This window comes from Rana temporaria, chromosome 11 (genome assembly GCF_905171775.1).
Source record: "Rana temporaria chromosome 11, aRanTem1.1, whole genome shotgun sequence".
NCBI classification, from domain to species: domain Eukaryota; kingdom Metazoa; phylum Chordata; class Amphibia; order Anura; family Ranidae; genus Rana; species Rana temporaria.
In genome coordinates this window covers 19,509,231-19,526,659 of record NC_053499.1, presented here as the reverse complement: position 1 = coordinate 19,526,659, position 17,429 = coordinate 19,509,231, and the positions used below count along the sequence as shown (strand labels likewise).

The window sequence follows — 17,429 nt, the reverse complement described above, 5'->3', positions numbered from 1 at the left end:
CTGGCTTGTCATTGACGAATGGCAAGAAATGCAACTGTTTGTTCCCCAAGCAATTGATGTATTTTTTTAAAGTGGAGTTCCACCCATAAATATAACATTACATCAGTAGTTTTAAAAAAATGTCATTAGTCCTTTACGAATTTTTTTTTTTTTTTTTTTTTTTAGATGCCTTCAAAGTGTTGTTGCTAGGCAGAATAGTTAATCTTCCCACTTCCTGCACCTAGGTGCTTAAGCTTCCTAACCTACACCGCACAGATTCCTGGGAATGTAGTGGGTGTAACTTTCCAGGAGTCTGTGCATTCCCCAGTCTCAAAGAATCATGTGACTTGGACAGCACAGGTGCTGAAACCTGATCTGACACTGCTTGTGCAGCACTGAGCATGTGCGAGATCTGCAAGGCTGAAATCCAGGAAGTCATACAGTCTGGCTTCATGATGCCCACACTTATGATGGCCCCAGTCAATTTCTATTTTATAAAGTGTCTAAATGCTGTAACAACCTAACAAAACGGACCTTAGTTTACAGACTAACTTTACTAGAATACATTAAGCTTGTGTATTACAGGGGTATTTATATTTAAAAAGTGAAATTGTGGCCGGAACTCCGCTTTAACTGAACAAGCGGATGTTAGAAGTTCATTGGCTACCTTGTACAGCTATTCCCCATTAGGTACACAGGTTAGTGAAAGAAAAACTCTGCGCATCTGTCTGCTGAAATCCCAGGCAGCCTTCTTGCGGGTGAGATGGCACGGATCAGTATTACCTTCCGTCAGTGTAATGAGTGACGGAATAAACACCATATTAGTTAAATAATGTCTATGTGCCAAACACATCATTATCTTGTGTGTATGGGATCTCTCAGGAACAGGCTGTGGTAATCTGTAATCTCTGCACTCATCACTCACTATCAGAGACTGGAAAATAAATACCTGCCTCCTCCAATCAGATGCCACATATAATTACACCGCAGGGGATAAAAGAATCAATCCCGTCAGTGATGCCTGGAGCAATTTTTCATTTTAAAGAAAGTGCTCTGGTTATATTGACAGCAACAATACTCAGTAGCACAAATCTACATCAACAGCACACAACAAGCTCTATTTATCAATCTGCCAAAAAATAAATGGTTTCTGTTGCCCGTGGCAACCAGATTCTCCCCGTCGGTGCAGAATGAGAGAATGGGATTACAATTTCTTCATCCATACAGTGACCTATACATCGGATCACACTTCTATGCTCACTGTCTTCCTATGATGGAGAAAAAATGCAAGCAGGAAATGCTTCCTCACCTGACTACGCAGCACCAGCCCCCGCCCAAATTTATGGTCATGCAACCAAGAGCCTATTGTATTTGGTCACATGATTTCTCTTAATCAAGGGTAATCCGAGTTCAGATTGGCCAACCCTCAGCAGAGAGCGCGAGACTAAACCCCCGAGTCAATGGTGGCCAACTTTCCAGATATACTTTAGGAGACAGTCAGACTGGAGACACATTACATGGGACTACTAGAGATCACTGCTACACATCAATGCTTCAATATTTTTTGCTCTTTAAAGCAATGGGCGTTTTAGACCTCTGCGCCCGCACGAGTGCCCCCTTGGAAAGTGGCTCTCCGTGGGGGCAACCCCCCACCCAAAATGTACCTGAGCCCAATCTTCCTCCAGCAACGTGCGCAAGAGCCTTGGCTCTCCGAATAATACAGCAGCAGGAGCTATTGGCTCAAACACAGCCAATGGAGGGGGGCAGCGAGTTGTGTGTGTGAATAGACATGCAGAGCTGCAGCTTGGGAGTGAGCCTGCTCAGGCGCCCCCATTGCAAGCTGCTTGCTCAAGATGCAGCTTGTCACTAGCCGCTGTCGCCCAGAGATGGAGCATGTCACTTGCCACCCAGATGCAGCATGACACTTGCGACTGTCACTTGCCACCCAGATGCAGCATGTCACTTGCGACTGTCACCTGCCACCCAGATACAGCATGTCACTTGCCACTGTCACCTGCCACCCAGATGCAGCATGTCACTTGCCACTGTCACCTGCTACCCAGATGCAGCTCGTCACTTGCCACTGTCACCCAGATACAGCATGTCACTTGCCACTGTCACCTGCCACCCAGATGCAGCATGTCACTTGCGACTGTCACCTGCCACCCAGATACAGCATGTCACTTGCCACTGTCACCTGCCACCCAGATGCAGCATGTCACTTGCTACCCAGATGCAGCTCGTCACTTGCCACTGTCACCTGCCACCCAGATGCAGCATGTCACTTGCCACTGTCACCTGCCACCCAGATGCAGCATGTCACTTGCCACTGTCACCTGCCACCCAGATGCAGCATGTCACTTGCCACTGTCACCTGCCACCCAGATGCAGCATGTCACTTGCCACTGTCACCTGCTACCCAGATGCAGCTCGTCACTTGCCACTGTCACCTGCTACCCAGATGCAGCTCGTCACTTGCCACTGTCGCCCAGAGATGGAGCATGTCACTTGCCACCCAGATGCAGCATGTCACTTGCCACTGTCACCTGCCACCCAGATGCAGCATGTCACTTGCCACTGTCACCTGCCACCCAGATGCAGCATGTCACTTGCCACTGTCACCTGCCACCCAGATGCAGCATGTCACTTGCCACTGTCACCTGCCACCCAGATGCAGCATGTCACTTGCCACTGTCACCTGCCACCCAGATGCAGCATGTCACTTGCCACTGTCACCTGCCACCCAGATGCAGCATATCACTTGCGACTGTCACCTGCCACCCAGATGCAGCATGTCACTTGCCGCGGTCTTCCAGAGATAGAGCATGTCACTTGCTACCCAGATGCAGAATGTCACTTGCCACTGTCACCTGCCACCCAGATGCAGCATGTCACTTGCCACCCAGATGCAGCATGTCACTTGCCACCGTCACCTGCCACCCAGATGCAGCATGTCACTTGCCACCGTCACCTGCCACCCAGATGCAGCTTGTCACATGCCACTATCACCTGCCACCCAGATGCACCATGTCACTTGCCACTGTCACCCATACACAGCTTGTCACTTGCCACAGCAGTGATGCGAGGCGGGCAGTGAGAGATGTTGTCACCCCCCTGTGCCCACCCGCCGCACTGCTGACAGAGATTGGCAGAGACTGCAGCGAGCGCTGCGTGGGGACGGGGGACGGGGGGGGGGGGGGAGGAGGTCTGACCAAATATCAGTATTATCGGTACGTTTATGACCGATACTGATAATTTGAAAAATGCAACTTTAAGTCACGCATTGGAAAACATGGGGAACAACTTGTCATGCAACTTTGCTGTCCATAGTTGCATGACAAGTCCCACAAGTTACCAGCGCGTTGAGAACCTATCAAGATACAACTCAACTCAACAAGTGTTAATGGAGGCTACGCTGGAGGGGGGGGGGGGGGGGGGTGGTATGGGGTTGTCCATGTTAGGTAGGTTGTGCAGGGCACCATGGTTTCTAAGGCCCCATACACACGAGAGGATTTATCCGCGGATGCGGTCCAGCGGACCGTATCCGCGGATAAATCCTCTCGAGGATTTGCGCGGATTTCCATGCGATGGAGTGTACTCACCATCGAATCGAAATCCGCGCCGAAATCCTCTGGCGATGACGTGTCGCGCCATCGCCGCGATTATGACGCGGCGACGTGCGCGACGCTGTCATATAAGGAATTCCACGCATGCGTCGAATCATTACGACGCATGCGGGGGATCCCTTCGGACGGATGGATCCGGTGAGTCTGTACGGACCAGCGGATCCATCCGTTGGGATGGATTCCAGCGGATAGATTTGATAGCATGTCATCAAATATTTATCCGCTGGAAATCCATCCCAGGGGATAAATATCCGCTGGAGTATGTGAGAGTGGGTATTACCGCGCTATCAAAGGTAGGGTGGGGGGGGGGTGGGGTACAGCTGCGGCACTGGAAGGTGTATCAGACCATAGGTATTAATGATGGGGAAGGTAGTGGTGCGCTATATGTGGAGGATGGAAAGGTGGAAAGGAAGTGAAGGGTGGTCTGACTGTGACAGTACAAACAAAAATGGCTTTAAAAAGAGCCGATCAGTGAGCAGGCTGACAAAATTATAACCATTCTAGGCAAAGGTGCAAATAACATAACTTCATTCGTTCTTCTTAGTAGAATGGAATACACAATCAATAAGGTGATGAGAAGTGCAAATAAAGATATACAATCTGTGTAACACAACACCCAATTAACTGTGATGGGCTCAGTGATGAGCTAGTGGAAAAAAGTCCATAAAGCAGTAAACTTGTGATAAAGATCGATAAGGCAAAAACTTTAACAATAACACCAGAGATCTAAATAATAATTGAAAGTCCAAAATAGGGAAGTGCTGGTGTGGGTCCGAATCAATAATGTGTAGAAAAAGTGGGTATCCAGTGATCCTTTTAAGGTGACTGAGGGTGTCCCCTTACCTTACTGCTGTAAGGTAACAGCATATGACTCCAAACACATATGGTTATCCAAAAGGGCTCTGGTCCAGGGAAACTAGGTCCTCCTTGGAAGTCGCGTCCCAGGATGGCCAATGTCTCGCGCCCAGGGGGATAAAACCACCAATAGTGTGATATTGTTTTAAAACTTTTAATCGACATAAAATTATAAGCGAGGGTACTCACATGGTTAAAATTAAATCAGGCATATAAAAAAGAGGGGCAATCGTTCGCCAACGTCACCTCCGGTACCTCTCAGTGGGCTCTTACGCGTATTCGTCACACGCGTGACTTCTTCCTGAAGAAGTGTTGTGTTACACAGATTGTATATCTTTATTTGCACTTCTCATCACCTTATTGATTGTGTATTCCATTCTACTAAGAAGAACGAATGAAGTTATGTTATTTGCACCTTTGCCTAGAATGGTTATAATTTTGTCAGCCTGCTCACTGATCGGCTCTTTTTAGATCCGCTGGAGTGTACACACCATAGGATCTATCCGCTGAAACCCATTCGCTGGGATTTTTCAGCGGATGGATTCTATCGTGTGTATGGGGCCTAATGGTGTCCCTGTGCGGCAAATTTTCTCATGTTTCCTTCCTGGTAATAATGTCACCAAAATTGACAGCCATAATAAATCTCTCCAACTTGACAACAGTAACAATCTGACAGGTTCTAACCCTTTCCCACTATTTTTTTTTTTTAAATGGAGCTTAGTTATGTAGCATGAGGCTGTATATTCTGCAATATTTAATTTTTTTTAATAAACTCATTCCGAGTGCTTTCACACCGTCGTTTTTGCAGCGCTTTTTGGGCGCTAGTGGCCAAAAAAGGGTTAAAAGCATCTGTAGCGGCGATTTGCCGGTGCTGCCCATTGATTTCAATGGCCTGGGGCACTCCAAGAGCGACGTTTTTACCGCTCCTAATTCTCTGCAAAGAAGCTGCTGGCAGTACTTTTTTTTGACGCCCTGCTAGCGCAGCGCCCCAGTGTGAAAGCACTTAGGCTTTCACACTGGGATTGCAGCTGAGGCGCTTTACAGGTGCTATTTTAAGCGCTAAAGCCCCTGTAAAACGCCTCCAGTGTGAAAGGGGTCCTAATGAATCAAAGCTATGCAAGCTGAGCTAACATGCACTGCATTGATGCATTCATACAATTTCATAGTAACCATGAAATAAAAACAAAGTTCAGAAATATTCCTTTATCCCATTGTTTTGGAAATCTATGTACACTACAAACTGTATAATTGTTTGAAGAGAAATGCATTCTGTACCAGGCTCCAAGTGTGAGGAAGAAGGGCAGGCAGTAAAAATGAAAGTGAAACCACCTAAGCAGTTTATAAACCTTGTGATCTTTCTGCACACAGCTCGAAGTGCTTTATTCCTCCCTTAAAGTGGATGTAAAGGTTCCTTTTTTATTTTTATTTTAAATAACAAACATCATACTTACCTCCACTGTGCAGCTCGTTTTGAACAGAGTGGCCCCGATCATCTTCTTCTGGGGTCCCACGGCTGCTCTTCCCTGCATTAGATAACCCCCTCTGGTAAGCTCTCTCCCGAGGGGGCTACCTTGCGGGCGCGCTCCTGTGTCATACACTCGGCGTCCATAGACGCCGAGTGTATGACTCGGCCTGCCCCCCAGCAGCCACGTCATTGGATTTTATTGACAGCAGCGGAAGCCAATGGCTGCACTGCTATCAATCTATCCAACAAAGAGCCGAGAAGCCGCGGGGAGAGCGACACGGGATAGCGCCCATGGAAATTCGGGGCTTATGTAAAACGGGGGGCTGGACACTGCAAGGTGTTTTTTTCACCTTAATGCATAGGATGCATTAACCACTTAACCCCCGGACTATATTGCTGGTCAAAGACCAGAGCACTTTTTGCAATTCGGCACTGCGTCGTTTTAACTGACAATTGCGCGGTCATGCGACGTGGCTCCTAAACAAAATTGGCGTCCTTTTTTTCCCCACAAATAGAGCTTTCTTTTGGTGGTATTTGATCACCTCTGCGGTTTTTCGTTTTTGCGCTATAAACAAAAATAGAGCGACAATTTTGAAAAAAATAAATATTTTTGACTTTTGCTATAATAAATATCCCCCAAAAATATATAAAAAAAACAATTTCGTTCCTCAGTTTAGGCCGATACGTATTCTTCTACATATTTTTCGTAAAAAAATTGCAATAAACGTTTATTGATTGGTTTGCGCAAAAGTTATAGCGTTTACAAAATAGGGGGTCGTTTTATGGCATTTTTATTAATATTTTTGTTTACTAGTAATGGCGGCGATTTTTATCGGTACTGCGACATTATGGCGGACACTTCTGACACATTTTTGGGACCATTGGCATTTTTATAGCGATCAGTGCTATAAAAATGCATTGGATTACTATAAAAATGCCACTGGCAGGGAAGGGGTTAAAACTAGGGGGCGGGGAAGGGGTTAAGTATGTTCCCTGGGTGTGTTCTAACTGTAGGGGGGGGTGGCCTCACTAGGGGAAATGACTGATCGATGTTCATACATTGAACAGACGGTCAGGCATTTCTACCCTGACAGGACCGGTCGCTCTGTAACGAGCAATCACAGGTGCTCGGCGGCGATCGCGCCCGCCGAGCACGCGCATGGGAGTCAGGGACGAGCGGGGGGGCGCACGTGCGCCTCCGGCAGTGCGCACACGCCCCTAGTGGCCGCTTTGAGAGCCCGACGTATAGTTACGGGCTCTCGCGCAGGGGAGCCGACCTGCCGCCGTTATACGGCGGCTGGTCGGCAAGTAGTTAAGGTGAAAAAACACGAATGTTTACAAGCCCTTTAAAGAGCAAAATGGCAGCTCCCGCTAGCGGGCATCAACTCACCTGCTCCTGCCATATCCCTCACCTTGTCGCGTCACTGCCGCATCACCAGCCGTCCCATTAAAGTGAATGGGACTGTCGGTGAGTCACCAGTAAGTCAGAGGAGGAGATGCTGCGGGGCAGCGATGACAGTTGCTTTTTAAAAATTGTGATTTAAATAAAGTCGATTTAAATCAAATCCACCCTGCTGCAACCAGATGAACAAAACCTTTCCAAACCAGCAGGCCCTCTTTTAACCGCTTCCCGACCGCCGCATGTAGATATACGTCGGCAGAATGGCACGTACAGGCACATTGGCGTACCTGTACGTCCCTGCCTAGACGTGGGTCGGGGGTCCGATCGGCTACATGCGGCAGTCGGATTCCCTCGGCAGTGATCCGGGACGACGGCGCGGCTATTCGTTTATAGCCGCTCCGTCGCGATCGCTCCCCGGAGCTGAAGAACAGGGAGAGCCGTATGTAAACACGGCTTCCCCGTGCTTCACTATGGCGGCTGCATCGATCGAGTCATCCCTTTTATAGGGAGACTCGATCGATGACGTCAGTCCTACAGCCACACCCCCCTACAGTTGTAAACACATATTAGGTCACACATAACCCCTTCAGCGCCCCCTGTGGTTAACTCCCAAACTGCAACTATCATTTTCACAATAAACAATGCAATTTAAATGCATTTTTTGCTGTGAAAATTACAATGGTCCCAAAAATGTGTCAAAATTGTCCGAAGTGTCCGCCATAATGTCGCAGTCACGAAAAAAATCGCTGATCGCTGCCATTAGTAGTAAAAAAAAAAAAAATGAATAAAAATGCAATAAAACTATCCCCTATTTTGTAAACGCTATAAATTTTGCGCAAAGCAATCGATAAACGCTTATTGCGATTTTTTTTACCAAAAATAGGTAGAAGAATACGTATCGGCCTAAACTGAGGGAAAAAAATTTTTTTAGATATGTTTTTGGGGGATATTTATTACAGCAAAAAGTAAAAAATATTGCATTTTTTTCAAAATTGTCGCTCTATTTTTGTTTATAGCGCAAAAAATAAAAACCGCAGAGGTGATCAAATACCACCAAAAGAAAGCTCTATTTGTGGGGAAAAAAGGACGCCAATTTTGTTTGGGAGCCACGTCGCACGACCGCGCAACTGTCTGTTAAAGCGACGCAGTCCTGAACTGTAAAAACCCCTTGGGTCTTTAGGCAGCAATATGGTCCGGGGCTTAAGTGGTTAAATCAAATCCACCCTGCTGCAACCAGATGAACAAAACCTTTCCAAACCAGCAGGCCCTCTTTTAAATGTAAACTGTCTGCAAGGATAATGCCGTTTTAAAACGCAGCAAACTAGTTCTGCCAGTTCTCTACAGGAAACGGCATCCTCCTCCTCTAATCTCTTACCATGCTAAACACGTCATGGCACAGCCATCCATCTGCAGGAAAAGTGAACTGATAAATGTTCTGCTGTCATTAATGCAAATGCTGCATCAAATGCTTCACAGCATCGTCCCCCTTACAGCAAATAACAGGCTGTAAAGCAATGTCACTATGAAATATATGGACGGCTCAATGACACCAGGGACCATGCATTGTCCTTGCTGAGGTCTGGGAGTGTTATGAATCAGTAGAGCCCACCGAAGCAAGTCATGCAGATCTAATTCTGTTCATTTGTTCGCTCTCCATCATGTCTCCCACAGTGACAGCTGAAAAGACTTGTGTGGGTAGAGGATTATTCTGCAGCTGTCCTACAATCAGGAGAATAGAAATAGCCTGAATAATGCTTATCACCCCAGTGCAAGGACTTCCACCACATCTATTCTGGTCCTGCACTCATCCCGGGTCCTGCTGCTATACTATATACAGAGGGGGATAAGGATATAGAATGATGGCACCAATCAGGATAATCTAAGAGCCTTCTATTTCTGCTGGAATTTCATCATGCGTCTCAGAAAATGTCAGGCATTGGGCCTCATTCACGTCAGTGAAAAAAAAATTCTGCAAACAGATAGAGGTGGGAATCCCAATGCAAAGCAATGACAGCGCCCACAGCAAAATCGCATCTAAATCGGAGCTACAATGATTGCTTGTGGACGATCGGCAACGGGCGCAAGCCATTTGTGCCCAGTATCCACAGGTAACTGCTGCATGAGAATGGCTGCAGGCGCGGTCACCCTCTTATTGATTTGCATGGGGCTCCCCGCTTGAGTCAGTAAAGACTGACCGAATGTCGATCCGTCTTTGGCCGTTCCCGCTAGAAATAAGTCAAACTAATAATCTGGAAAATTCTTCTTCGATCAGCACTGCAGCAAATCAGCTGCAGGCTAATCAGTGTATTCTGAAAGTGGAGAAGTCTCGGCTGTCAGAATACAAAAGCACAGCGGGGAGGAGGATGGATGGAGGAATCTGTACATTTTTTTTCTGATCAGCCAACTGGCTAATAAAAAAAAAAAAAAAAAAGGATCTATCTATGGGCAGCGTTAGATATTGCATCATGCCCCTTAAGACGTCATTCTATGACGAAACACGTAGGGAGCAGTTGGCGGCATGGCGCTGGTGTATGCCGGGACACTGCGTCCATCTTGTTGGTGGGGAACACTGGATATTACAACTAACAAAGCGTGTTTTCATGCGGAGCATGTGAGTATCTTTTTTTTAACACAATAAACCTATTTTTTATATACTGCACCATGAGGTTTATCCCTTTATATTTATATGGAATGAATTTATCCATTGTGGCCATTATTGGAGTATTTGAAGAGGAAAAGTGGAGACCAGGGGAGTTATTTGTTGTCCTGTGGTTTACCCTGATTGGAATGTATGGAAATTGAAGGGCTTTCTTGATTATCCAATGCGTGTGTGACCTTTGTAATGAGGGTCCACTGAGGTGAATAAGCGGCTGTGTTATCAAACACCCTTGGTGTGAAATGTTTTGAACACCGTCCTTTGATTAATTTACTAACTGGACTAATTTTTATTTATTTTTTTCTAAGCGCTGCACCCCTCTTATGATTTTTCTATTGCCATTTCAACAATATTGTGCTATCCGCTGTTTATTTTGTCATATTTCTATAATAGTGGATACAAGCGCCGCATTCACGCATTTTTTACAACATGTGCAGATTTTTATCTCCTGCTTTGTAGGGAAACAAAATCCAGCACATCTCAACTGACAGGACAGAGCTCTGCATTGTTTACATAGACAAAGCTCGGTCCTGTGTGTCTCCTCACTGATCAGCAGGCATCGATTATCCGGCACCTGCTGATCAGCTTCTGTTGTAACCAATTACAGCAGAAGAGGCGCACTAGCAGCGTGTGCGCCCCCCACCTAGAAAAGCAGAATCTCATATGTATACTGAGCAGAGCGGCCACCCTTTAGCAGTAAAGCTACTATGGGGCGGTCATTAACCACTTAAGCCCCGGACCATATTGCTGGTCAAAGACCAGAGCACTTTTTGCGATTCGGCACTGCGTCGCTTTAAATGACAATTGGCGACGTGGCTCCCAAACAAAATTGGCGTCCTTTTATTCCCCACAAATAGAGCTTTCTTTTGGTGGTATTTGATCACCTCTGCGGTTTTTAGTTCTTGCGCTATAAACAAAAATAGAGTGACAATTTTGAAAAAAATAATATTTGTTTACTTTTTACCATAATAAATATCCCCCAAAAATATATAAAAAAAAAATACATTTTCCTCAGTTTAGGCCGATACGTATTCTTCTACATATTTTTCGTAAAAAAAAGAAAATCGCAATAAGCGTTTATTGATTGGTTTGCGCAAAAGTTATAGCGTTTACAAAATAGGGGGTAGTTTTATGGCATTTTTATTAATATTTTTTTTTTACTAGTAATGGCGGCGATCAGCGTTTTTTTTTTTTTTTTTTACACATTTTTGGGACCATTGGCAATTTTATAGCGATCAGTGCTATAAAAATGCATTGATTACTATAAAAATGCCACTGGCAGGGAAGGGGTTAACACTAGGGGGCGGGGAAGGGGTTAAGTATGTTCCCTTGCATGTGTTCTAACTGTAGGGGGGGGTGGCCTCACTAGGGGAAATGACTGATCGCTGTTCATACATTGTATGAACAGACAATCAGGCATTTCTCCCCCTGACAAGCAATCGCGGGTGCTTGGCGGCGAGCGCGACCGCCGGGCACACACGCCTCTGGCAGCGCACGCGCGCCCCTATTGGCTGCTGGGTGAGGTGACGTATAGCTACGTTCTCTCGCCCAGCAGAGCCGACCTGCCGCCGTAAAACTGCGGCGGCTGGTCGGCAAGCAGATAAGTGACACGTAAAAAAAAAAAAAGCAAAGCCCCGTGTTATTGGAGAGTTCTCCTCCCTTCCTGTTTGGTAAAATGTTATCAGAAGACAGGAAGTGAGGGGAAAACTCTCTAACTGATCCCCGGATAAGTTTAACTGGTTCCCGACCGGCTCATGCAGATATACTGCAGAAGAATGGCGAAATCCCGTATACGACTTTGCCCAGAAAAGCCACCAGAGGGAGCGTGAGCGCCGCGGGAGGCACTTGCACGCGCCCGCTGCATAGCGGTGGACCCAATGTGCGTGGCTGGCGGGCGCAATCGCGTGCACGAGAGCCAGCACAGGGATTTGTGTGTGCAAACACACAAATCCCTGTGCTGTCAGAGGACAGATCGTGCGTTTCTACAAAGTATGAACAACGATCTGTCATCTCTCCCATTTAGTCCCGTTCTCACACAGTTAGAACACAGTTAACCCCTTGATCGCCCCCTAGTGTTAAAGATAAAGTAAATATTCCTGCGCTACTGAATAGAATTCAGGGATCCTCAAACTACGGCCCTCCAGCTGTTGTAGAACTACACATCCCATGAGGCATTGTAAAACTCTGACATTCCCAGACATGACTAGGCATGATGGGAATTGTAGTTCCTGAACAGCTGGAGGGACGTAGTTTGAAGACCCATGGAATAGATAAACACTTTAACTGCTGCAGGTACTAAAGGGTTGATCCAAAACCACAAAATAAATAGACAGTGTGCAGAGACAGACCTGTCATCTGCCTGCTCAGCGAGGATCGAAGGAGCGATCCCCGCTGAACAAAGCGGAGCCCGGACATGTCCGGACAGAAGAGATGGAGTGTGAGAGGCCTTCTGTACTGGGATTGCAAGGGGTGGACACTAAGTCATATTCAGTATTTGCCGCGACTGGCCTTAAAGGAGCAGCCTGTCATGACAGGCTGCTGTCATGGCATGCTGGGATCTGTAGTTCCTCAGGCACTGGATGACTAATGACTACTCCAGGCTGTCATGGCATGCTGGGATCTGTAGTTCCTCAGGCACTGGATGACTAATGACTACTCCAGGCTGTCATGGCATGCTGGGATCTGTAGTTCCTCAGGCACTGGATGACTAATGACTACTCCAGGCTGTCATGTCATACTGACACTTTATATTTCACCTGCAGAAGTAGCCCCAGGCTGGGATATGTAGAGCCACAGGAATGCTGGGACCTGTAGTTCCTCAGACATTGTATACTAAGGCTCACCCCTGGCTGTCACACTATGCACAGACCTGTAATATCCCAGGCTGGGATCTCACATCAGGGCAGTCTGTCATGGAACGCTGGGACTTGTAGTTCCTCAGACACTGTTACCCCCCTTTGCTGTCATGCCTTGCTCACACTTTATATCCCCCCTTCCAGGCTGACACCCCAAGCCTAGACATGTAGTGTCAGGGGATGTCTTGCCACGCTGGGACCTGCAGTTCCTCAGATGCTGCATAAATGCCACACCATTCATGAACCTGTAACGCCCCGTCCCCCCATAATCCTTCTGCTTGCCATGTTGGGGGTTGTAGTTCCCCAGCCCTGCTCCTGGCTGCCACCTCCCGCCGTGTGCCCGGCTGTCATGGCATTGTGGGACCTGTAGTCCCTCAGACACTGTATAAAGGTCACATAATACATGAACCTGTAATGTCCCGTCTTCCATAATCCTTCTGCTTGCCATGCTGGGTGTTGTAGTTCCCCAGCCCTGCTCCTGACTGCCTGCAGTGTACTTGGCTGTCATGGCATTCTGAGACCTGTAGTTCCTCAGACACTGTATAAAGGTCACAGAATACATGGACCTGAAATGCCCCGTCTCCCATAATCCTCCACTCTCGCTCTGCTCACCATGCTGGGGGTTGTAGTTCCCCACCCCTGCTCCTGACTGCCTGCAGTATGCCCGGCTGTCATGGCATTCTGAGACCTGTAGTTCCTCAGACACTGTATAAAGGTCACAGAATACATGGACCTGTAATGTCGCGTCTTCCATAATAATTCTGCTTGCCATGCTGGGGGTTGTAGTTCCTCAGACACTGTATAAAGGTCACAGAATACATGGACCTGTAATGCCCCGTCTCCCATAATCCTCCACTCTCGCCATGCTGGGGGTTGTAGTTCCCCACCCCTGCTCCTGGCTGCCCTCTCCTGCCGTGTACCTGGCTGTCAGGCCATGCTGGGACTTGTAGTGCCACAGCCATGGGACCAGCAGCTGGTATGCCACGTTGGTGGTTGTAGTTCCTCAGGCAGACTGAGGAATGTGTATGGGAGGATCTCTTCCACCTCCCACCTCAGGCCTGTGCCTACCTGTACATTACCTGAACAAGTTATATATGATTATACAACCACCATACCCCACCTACCCAGCCCCCTCCTTACCTGGGCCCCGGGGCCCCACTACAGCCTCATATCCGGGTCACACTTTGGGGGGGTCTGCTGCCATCACACGCTCTCTGTCCACAACCTGCAGCTCAGATCCCAGCGGCAGCCATCTTGGAATCGGATCAGGAGCCAAGCAGCTGAGCGCTGACGTCCCAGGTCCCCGCCCATTGTACTGAGCCTCGGCCATAGTACTGAATGGCTTCTGCCCTCATCCGCAATGGCGGCGGGGTATTCCCTGGTTGTCATGGTGACAGCATCCTTCACACACGGGAATCCTCACTGAGCATCCATGGCTGCTCGCTGTCTTTGTTTGCTGATACTAATTGCAGCCCGAGCTTGATTTATGTAGACAGGGGAAGAGCTAAAGTATATAAAGTGTTTTCCTAGCCAATAACTGAAAAAGTCTTCTCAATAAACATAACTGAACATTAAAAAGCATCCTTTGAACGATTTCTCCCACATACGATCAATAAGGCTTCATACATACGGACACACGGGGGCTGAGGAACGCCTCCCCCCAGAACCCGCTGTTACTGGCCTGGATTCACGTAGAAGCGCGCATTTTTGTGCGGGCGTAACGTATCCTATTTACGTTACGCCTCCGCAACTTTGACAGGCAAGTGCAGTATTCTCAAACCAAAGTTGCCGCGGCGTAGCGTAAATAGCCCGGCGTAAGCCCGCCTAATTCAAATGTGGAAGATGTGAGCGTGTGTTATGTAAATTTAATGTGACCCCACGTAAATTACGCTTTTTACGAACGGCGCATGCGCCGTCCGTGAAAGTATCCCAGTGCGCATGCTCCAAATTAACCCGCAAGAAGCCAATGCTTTTGACGTGAACGTAAATGAAGCACAGCCCTATTCGCGAACGACTTACGCAAACACGGTGGGTGTGGTTTGTGCACATGTGTATGTATATCAAGGGGGTGACTGTGGAAGGGTCTGTACTGCTGAGCTCTGATGAAGAGGTCCCTGTTGCCTCGAAACGCGTCAGCCGGCAGTGACACACACCTCCTTCCCCCCTATCCTGGAGTGTGGTTCGAGGGGTATTCATCTCATCGTTGTTGACAAGACTTTTACACCATTTCTTTTGTGAGTAGTTTTTTATTATCATTCCTACCTAATAAATTGTCAACGGTAACACACTAGGCTGGTGCGCCTTTCTTTTTCTTCTCTTTGTTTTCTGCTAGAAAGCTCCCCGTCCCTGAAGGGCAGCAAGGCCACTGTTACCATTTTTTTACATTTGTGGAAATTTCCATGTGGAACATTGACTAACTGTTGGACAATCCACCCGTGCGCAGGAGTTTGTGTTTTTTGGTGTCTATAGTATGCCTGTAAAGTGGCGCATTTTCCCGTGTTTAGAACTGTCCCTGCACAAAATTATATTTCAAAAGGAAAAAAAGTAATTTAAAACTGAATTGTCGGGCCCTGGCAATACAGATAAAAGTCATTGTAAAAAATGGCATGGGTTCCCCCCCCAGTCCATTACCAGGTCCTTTGTACTGGTATGAATATTAAAGCGGGGGTTCACCCTAAAAAAAAATGTCTAACATTACAATGAGCTGACCTGTGACACGGACATTATGCTGGTCTTTTTTTTTTTTTTCGTACATACCGTTTTATTTGTATTTTCTCCCCGGATTTCCCGCGGGAGTGGGCGTTCCTATTCACAGGTAAGTGATTGACGTTCTTCCGACCGGCGCATACAGCGTGTCACGAGTTACCAAAAGAAGGCGAACGTTGGTGCGCAGGCGCCGTATAGCGCCGACCCGACGTTCGGTTTCTTTCGGCAACTCGTGACGCGCTTTATGCGCCGGTCGGAAAGAATGTCAATCACTTACCCTGTGAATAGGAACGCCCACTCCCGCGGGAAATCCGGGGAGAGAATACAGATAAAACAGTATGTACGAAAAAAAAAAAGAAAAGACCAGCATAATGTCCGTGTCACAGGTCAGCTCATTGTAATGTTAGAATTTTGTTTTAGGGTGAACCCCCGCTTTAAGGGAAACTCTGAACCAAAATAAAAAAAAATAAAAAATGCGTGGGGATCCCCCCAAATTCCATACCAGGCCCTTCAGGTCTGGTATGGATTTTAACGGGAACCCTTCGCCAAAATTTTAAAAAAAATGCCGTGGGGGTCCGCCTCAATATCCATACCAGACCGTTTAGGTGTGTTCGAACTAATTTTTTGCCTGTTCTCTGCGAACCGAACCTGGGGGTGTTCGGCTCATCCCTAAGGCCGCATTCACACCTGAGCGTAGCGTTTTCGGTCGTTTTTTCTGGCATTTTGTCGCGCGTATTCACGCGTTTGTATACAGCGTTGTCCGACGTTTTTGAACTTTGTAGTTTTTTATTTTAGCCAATAGGAAAAATTATCATCTGAACAGATTAAAGCGACAAAATGCCCGTAGAAACGCTCGTTGTCGCGCTAGATGCTTGAATCGAGCGTTTCCATTAGTTTCTATGGGAATACAAACGTTCAAAAACGCCCAAATCAGCCCGATTCGCGCAACAAAAAAGGGTCCAGAACTTGTTTAAGCTTCAGGCGTTCGCGTTCAGGCGTTTTGGAGTGTAGATGTGAACCATCTTCATTGAGAATAATGTATTTTTTCCCCTCTAGCGTTTTATAGCTTCAGGCTTCAGGCTACAAAACGCTCAGGTGTGAATGCAGCCTCATTGTCATCTTTGCTGTCATCCATGCTTTAAAACGGAACTAAACCCTCCTATCCTTTTCAGCCAAGGAAGCTGTCATCTTAACCTCTGTTTGATCTGCAACTGCCATGGTGCTGTACATGTGACCAGTTATGACTCCAGCCATTTGATGGTTTAACAGTTTGTTTGAGAACACAAGCAAATGTGACAGTTAGCATTCCCAGCATGCCGGGAATATAACTGTTTTTTTTTAACCATTAAATTTATGGGTTTAGTTCCGCTTTAAATCAGACCTGTACTTTACCTACACTACAGTATACCATGCAAAATATAAAAAAAAGAATATAAAATGTGAAGACTTCGGGCCAGATTCACAAAAGGGATACGACGGCGTCTCTGCTGATACGCCGTCGTATCCCTGTTTCTATCTATGCGACTGATTCATAGAATCAGTTACGCATAGATATCCCTAAAATCCGACAGGTGTAATAGTTTTACACTGTCGGATCTTAGGATGCAGTCCCGCGGCCGCCGCTGGGGGGAGTTTGCGTCGTAAACCAGCGTCGGGTATGCAAATTAGCAGTTACGGCGATCCACGAAACTTTTTCGCATCGTTACGTCGCCGCAAGTGTTAGTTTGCCGTCGCAAAGATAGGGCACCTTTTACAAAGTGGAAAATTACTCCACCATGTAAAAGTATACCCGTCTTTCCCGCGTTGCTTTTGAAATTTTTTTTTCCCGGCGCAAGTCTTTTTTTCACATCGCGATTCACAAAATGTCGGCGCGACATAATTTCGC

The 17,429-nt window shown here is 47.0% G+C and overlaps 1 protein-coding gene across 4 annotated transcripts in view; it reads right to left on the bottom strand.

The window, feature by feature from the left end:
- LOC120917096 (golgin subfamily B member 1-like) overlaps nt 1-14,122 on the bottom strand; it is a 108,345-nt gene extending 94,223 nt beyond the window's left edge. For all 4 annotated transcript variants that reach the window (XM_040328109.1, XM_040328110.1, XM_040328111.1 and 1 more), the window contains exon 1: nt 13,979-14,122. The gene's annotated coding sequence lies outside the window, so the exon portion shown is untranslated. The remainder of the gene's footprint in view (nt 1-13,978) is intronic.
- Nucleotides 14,123-17,429: the final 3,307 nt, after the last annotated feature.